The sequence below is a fragment of the Asterias amurensis genome, chromosome 1 (genome assembly GCF_032118995.1).
Source record: "Asterias amurensis chromosome 1, ASM3211899v1".
Lineage (NCBI taxonomy): Eukaryota > Metazoa > Echinodermata > Asteroidea > Forcipulatida > Asteriidae > Asterias > Asterias amurensis.
The window spans coordinates 32,444,473-32,451,819 of NC_092648.1; the positions used below are offsets into that span (position 1 = coordinate 32,444,473).

The 7,347-nt window shown below is 36.0% G+C and overlaps 1 long non-coding RNA gene across 1 annotated transcript; it reads right to left on the reverse strand.

Moving 5' to 3' along the window:
- Positions 1 to 231: 231 nt before the first annotated feature.
- LOC139940981 (uncharacterized) lies at positions 232 to 5,678 on the reverse strand. Its single transcript, XR_011786516.1, has 5 exons — positions 5,287 to 5,678; positions 4,689 to 4,768; positions 3,619 to 4,034; positions 2,554 to 2,752; positions 232 to 1,961 (listed from the first exon to the last, which is right to left on the reverse strand). It is a non-coding gene; the product is annotated as an uncharacterized lncRNA (long non-coding RNA).
- Between the last annotated feature and the right edge of the window lie 1,669 nt (positions 5,679 to 7,347).

A 7,347-nucleotide genomic window follows, 5' to 3' on the forward strand; every position in this document is an offset into this window, starting at 1 on the left:
AAAAACTGATAAAACTGCCGGACTTACCCCTTGCGAGTTTTTTAATTCTAGGCCCAAATTTGATAAAAATGCTGGACTTACCCCTTGTGATTTTTTTCAATTACGTGACTCAAATTTGATGACCCCCCCCCCCCCCACACACATTCTTTCCATTATTACGGGGTGATATTTTAATTAATATTAAAACAAAAACTCACACATAACAGCAAACAAACACTTGGGTTGGCCAATTCCCATGAACACGTGGGTATTGTGCACGCTAACCATTTTATTACTCTATTCTGTTCGACTTTATTGTCATTTATTTATTATTCTCATAGTTATAAAGAACTCATAATTGAAATTAAATTATTTCAAGCAATACCTCAAGCAATAGGCCTAAGTTTATGCATTTTTAGTAAAGACTTAATAATTTGAAGCAAGAATATTCCACTGGCAAAATTATTACATTTATTTTCAGATTGCCTAAATTAAGTCTTGAGATGTTATGCGCAGGGTAATATGCAATTAGAATACACAATCCGAGAAGCGTTACAGCTGTTACGCTTCTCATATTTTGTGTGAAACCCAGCCCTGGTGTTGTGATTGTTGCCATGATTTGTGATCACATTGCAACAGAGTCCTGCTCGTATTTACTATACAACATGCATTTGGTCTACTTTGCGCTCACTTACACTTTGAAATTTCCCACCCATCTTTGAATCTAATCAGACAATGTATCAAGTTTACACACTAGTATAGATAAAGGATCTATATACATACAGAAATTAAATTGAACAGATTTAATCTAACAAAATAAATTTATTACCTCAAAATACTGGTACAAAATAACCTTGCAATTTTGTCCGTTTTTCTACCTTCACCAAATAAATTATTTTCAAAGCAGTGTACCATAAGGACAACGGCTAAACCCAAGCTTGTCTTTGAAAGATGTCCAACATATCAAATAAATTTGTGACTTTAGTTTGGAAATTTGTTCAAATATTCCCTGTAACCCTATTTTAATTGTTCCTGGCATTTCCACTCGTTTGTAGTTAAAAGGTTTTGGCTAACAAGTTTAAATGCAGGGCTCATATAGTTGAGTTGCTTGCTTTCTGACATTTGTGGCAATCGCATTTGATTGTTTGTTTCTTAACTGCATCAATCTTTAGACTTGCATTTCTAACTTCTTTGACTCCATCAAAATCCAAAGCAAATTGTAGGCCTGCTTGGTTTAAATATTTTAATTTGATTTCCCATTATGGTTCAACAATGCTCGTCACGAGGCCAGGCGTGCCAGTGTTATCAAATCAACTCATGCGAGTAACTGAGCTACATGTACAATATGGGATTTTGATGGATTCAAAAAAGACCTATGAATGAGTAAACATCAATAAGGCTGTATCTTAATGAATGGCTGTGGATGTGGCTTGATCATCACATGAACATGTTTTAAGTATGCGTCCCTTAGCAACAGCTGCAGCCATAGCCGCAGCCAACATTCAGAAACACCCAAAGCTCCCACCGAGTGTCATCATACATGGCGCCATCATCATGGTCCAGCTTATTTCAGTTCATGTGGGTATATCATCTGGCTAAACTCGACAGTCTTTCTTCAGTCGGTGACAGTCCAAAAAGCATTGAAGCTTTGCATGGTGTGGAAAATAAGAAATAATAGTCAACTTGCAGGAACAACTATGTGTAAAATCACCTTTGGAAGGATCGAGAGTTGGCTCTGAAAAGTGTTATCATGTCTTGTCCCTTTGACCCTTGAACTATGCCCCGGATCTTCAGCTGTCCAGTCCAAATCATTGTGGTTATAACCTCACATCGTCGCTTCATTGATTGAACTTGTAGCAGAGACTCATCGAGCTTGAAATGGTGCTGACTGGTACAGTCCTTCAGCTGGTGGCATTCAGAACAAAAAGTGTTGATTAGCCTCAATGTTGGGTGTATGTCATCTCCAAGACCATAAACTCAATCTGCGGTAGAAAATGAATGATTTTCTAAGGTTAATTTTGATAAACTATTTCATTACAAGTATCACTTGTTTTAATGAAAAGTTATGGCTTGCTAAGAAAATTCTCCTCCAGCTCCAATTAAAGCCCTATTTCATTAGGCTGTTTAGCAGAAAAATACTGCTCAGCAAATTTCTTTGCAAAGAAAAGAAGGAGTGGGACACCAAATAAATATTGAATTGTGACTGGTAACCAGTTTCTGTTAAGCAAGAATTTTCAGTGCTTAATAAGGTTTTACCGTTGCAGACTTTATGAAGTTGAGCACATGTTCTTCATCTCATTGAACGTGAACGCACAACATGTCTCAACATTATAGGTTCTGTTGAACTTTTTGCATTTTTTGAAAATCTTTTTCTGACAAACTTGCCCTCCAATTAAAAAAAAAAAAAAAAAAGTTTTCCACCTGTTAGTTGAATTGTGTGTTTATTGCAAATAAAATGATTCGAATTAGTGTATACTTTCCAATCGAATTGAAACCTTTAATTTATTTGAATTTTTTGTGGGATGCACCTTTTCTTCAAAAAGAATGCTTTAGAAAGAGTTTTTTTAAACTTACAAAGTTGTCTGTTGTTTACTTTTTACTCCTGTCCAAAAAGTGTTGGTTAGCATTAGCACTGGATACATCACTTGAACAGTTGAACGTGTAGTGGAGTCATCTATTCTGGCCAGACTTGTCACAGTCCTTCAGCTAGTGGTCAGCCCAAAAAATGTAAATTAGCATCCGTAGAGGTCATCTTCAAGGTCATCATCTCAACCTGTGGTTGAAAGTTTCAAAGATTATTTTGATAAACTCTTTGAAATTAAGTATCAGTTGTTCCGAGGACTATAGACAAGTCTAAATGCTTATAACTCTTCTCAAGCTCCAATCACTTCTTAAAGGCAGTGGACACTATTGGTAATTACTCAAAATAATTATTAGCATAAAACCTTAGTTTGTAACAAGTAATGGGGAGAGGTTGATGGTACAAAACATTGTGAGAAACAGCTCCCTCTGAAGTGGAGTAGTTTTCGAGAAAGAAGTAATTTTCCACGAATTTGATTTCGAGACCAAGTTTAGAATTTGAGGTCTCGAAATCAAGCATATGAAAGCACACAACTTCGTGTGACAAGGGTGATTTTTTTCTTTCATAGTTATCTCGCAACTCCGACGACCAATCGAGCTCAAATTTTCACAGGTTTGTTATTTTATGCATATGTTGAGATACAGAAAGTAAGAAGGCTGGTCTTTGACAATTACCAACAGTGTCCACTGACTTTAAACTCAATGAAGATGCAAACAGTAGGGCTATAATGACACAACTTTCCAGATTTTTTATTAATTTGGGTTTTTACCCTAACACTGATGTACGTTGTGACTATATAATCAGTAGTTAAGCAAAACACTCGCATATAACTAGGGTTGGGATTCGAACCCATAACCTTTCCAGATTTTGTTGAACTTCATGTGTTAAAAAAAAAAAACTGGCAAACTTGACCTCGGATTAATGAAGTTTTTCCACCAGTTTGTTTGTGAATTAATGTATTCTTATAAATCAATGATTTTAAACATTCAAAGCTTTTTGTTCTGAAACACTAGTTCCTTTACCCAAGTTATGCACCTTTGATTCATTAAAAAACTTACCTATGTTGTTGTCTTTTTGTACCAACAAGTGTTGGTTAGCCTCAGCATCGCTACGTCACTTGAATAGTTGAATGTGTAGTGGAGTCATCAGGGCCCAATTTCATAGAGCTGCTAAGCACAAAAATGTGCTAAGCATGAAATTTCTTCCTAGATAAAAACAGGATAACCAGCCAAATTTCTACGTGATTTTCAGGATAAGCAAACAACAGCTGAATACCAGTAACAAGCAATATGCAACAAATGGAAATTTAGTCGATAATCCTGTTTTTATGAAGGAAGAAATTTCATGCTAAGCAAATTTTGGTGCTTAGCAGCTCTATGAAATTGGGCCCTGGCTAGAGTTGACACAGTCCTTCAGCTGGTGGTACACAGTCCAAACAGTGTCGAGAGGTCATCTTCAAGGTCATCATCTCAACCTGTGATGGTTGAAAGTTTCAAAGATTAAAGCAAGATCAATTATTATTATGAGGACAAGTCAAGTCCGAATGTAGGATCTTTGAAGAATCTCAAATAAAACAAGTATTTTGACTGCTGGTTACAAATAATTATTGGAGAGGTTCAAAATATTTTTTTTTTTTTTTTGCATGTTTCGATTTTTCTTCAAAAGTTATCTATATGAAGATTTGTTTGTGATCTTCTAAATTTCTTGGTTGAGTTGTCCCACATTTATACGGGAATGCTCCAATAAAGAAAGAGGCTAAAAAGACACATCCTTTTTGTCTGGCAACTAACATCTGTTATCTCCATGTAATTGTTCGTGATCTTCCAAATTTGTTGGTTTGATTGTCCCACTGGTTCTTCTGCATGACTCCAGTCTCTGATGAGAGCAGATCATGTTTTCATTTTTAAGTTGATGAAGTAGTTTGTGTGCTGAAATTGTCACTGTGAAGCCTATATAGGCATCACTTCCAGAACATTGACAATTTCAGCACACAAATTACTTTAAAATCTTCAAAATAAAAACATGATATGCTCTTGAAAGGATTTTTCCCCAGAAGGTTACCACATGTCACTTCAATTAGCCAAAGTCAGGTTTACCATCCACACCTGAGATAACCCACATACTTTACCAAACCGATATCATCTACGGTGTCCCAGGGCTGACATGTTGCTTGCCAAAACTTCCTCTTAAGCAATAACAGGTTTCAGGCTGTGGAAATCAAAAACAAGATATATGGGATTATAGGCATTACATGGTGAGGTATCAAGGTAGATTATGTTCTGTAGAGAACTTGTCTTGCTTTTCTACTACCACGAAGCAGTTTTTCGTAATTCTGACGACTTCTCTCCTACCGCAGAGTAGATTTTTGAAATTCGGGAGACTTCTCAGTTCTGAAAAGAACTGTCTGGGTGGACCATACTTTCGCCTCTTTTTTTTTCTTTTTTTTTTTTTTTCTTCTTCTTTCTTTAAAGTGCTGCTTCAAAAAATTTACATTACCGCACTGCAGCTGGGCGCACGCGTGAAACCATGAAACCGTAAGCCAATCAGGTGCAAAATATACATGGTGCAAGCAAAAACTGAATTAAATTGACTTCACTTGATGTTATAATATTGGTAACAGCTAGCCTGTTGAGGGAAACGCTCAGAGAAAATAAAAGTAAGAAACTAAGTGGAGAGAATGGTACTTTACTTTTTCACAATTACTTTCATCTTACTTAATACTTCACCCGATACTTATATCCTTTTGCAGGATTGTTTTGTCTGCTCAATTTGCGAGTTTCAAAGCACATCATCTGCCACAACACCGACTTCAAGAGGAACATGTTCAGACTGTGGAAAACAAGCAAAAAAGAAGTAAACGTTACATACAAAATCTGTGAAAATAAAGGTTAGATCCCAAATCTGTGGAGAAAAGCATTTAACCCCAAATCAGTGGACAAAAGGTTAGGCTGTGGAGGAAACTTTGGTTATTTTTCCTCCCCACTTACCCAATACTTATACCTGATAATTTGCTCCAACCTCGGCTCAAATTTGTCGACCTCAACGACCTTTAGTCACTGAGGGACACCACTTGGAGAGTCTTCATCTTCTACTCGAGTACTGCGTTTACTGTGACAGCGTAGTTCTTAGTTTTGGTTCAAGACATTATCTTGTATTTTGTTTAGGATCTTGTTTCTGGTGTCTTTGTGTGAGTTGCATCACCGCAATCAAAAATGATATTGGGCTTCTTTGAAACAAGACTAAGTACTACGCCAGTCACACATTATACTTAACCTTTCTCCACAGTAAACCTGATGAAAGAGTAGAGAGTTAGTCTTATCTCTAGGCCAACACTGATACTCTAGGCCTTACTATCTTACCATTCATACTTACCTAGGCACCACTGACGTCTTATACACATGGCTGCGTTTTTCACCCACCCTTTCTTCTCTTGATCTTGCCAACCTCTGGGTTTGTATTCGTTGAAGCTTTAAAGGAGCTCAGTGTTTGTGCAGCGCTTAATTCCGGTGCTTTGAAGTATTTTTTGCAGAAGAGCCAATTCAATTTTAAGATTTGCTATAATAGATTTCTCCATACCCCCCCCCCCAATCTGTTAAATTATTTTGAAAACTATTTTATGAGCAAGTGTTACAGCTTTGTTATTTTTTTTTATTTTGTACTTTACTTTAACTAGTTGAAAATGTCTACATTTAGGAATGATGTAATGCTGATATTAGAAATAAGTAAATATTCATTTAGCAGGGCTAAATTCTCTATTTACAACTAACTCCTAAATCAGACATTAATCATCAATTGTGCTTTGTTGTTTATCTATTTTAATTATTTTAACAACGTTTTAAAGATTTTTTTTATTTGGAAATCTCTATACATTCAGAATTGATCTCATGCTGATATTAGGAATATGACAATTTTAATTTAGCTAGACTAAATTATCTATTTACTACTCTCAAATCAAACATTAATCATAAAATGAATGTTGATTTAGAACAGAGTACTTGGAATGCATAATGATTACATTGAAATAACTTTTGACTTAGCACTTAGTAGTCAACAATTATTTTGAAATGGGTAAATTTGGATTTTGTTACATATTGTTTGAAACCTTATATCATGACAATTGTAAATAAACATGACAACTGACGACTTGAAGTATCAACCCTGACAGAAATTTCCAGTAAGACTAGTCTCCTAATTAAAAAGCATCATTGGCTTCGACCAATATGCACATCAAGAAATGCCAAGAAACTCTAAAGTCACCATGGAAAGCTACACAAGCAAGGACAACATCAACAAGGTCGCCAAATATCATTGGGGGAGGGGTGGTACGAGGGGTGGGACTCTGTAAGAGAACGGGTTAGATCTCTCTTACACTTCGAAGTCTTCGCCTTGTCTTGATCTTGATTTAGGTTAACTTGCGTTATCCGACCTCCACTATTGCGCTTAGGTGATGCATTTTTTAGAGAACTTTATTTTCTTTTCTTTTGAGAACCATCAGAACTCATAAGAGAAAGTTTTATGCACATTCAATTCAATTGTTTATTAATAATGTGAACAACTCATTAATGTTGTTTTTCGATGCACAAGTCTATCAACTTAAACATTGAAAAATAAAATTGGCAATGCGTCTCCATTATTCTTACTAGACTGTGTTTGCTGCCATTTGAGAGACAAAAAGCAATGAAGGCTTTTAGAAGGACAAAGGGCAGCATTTATGTTCAAAAGTGAACTTAAAAAGTGGAGGTCGGATGGTGCCAAGTTTTTCTCACCTGAATCCGGCGATGACTCCG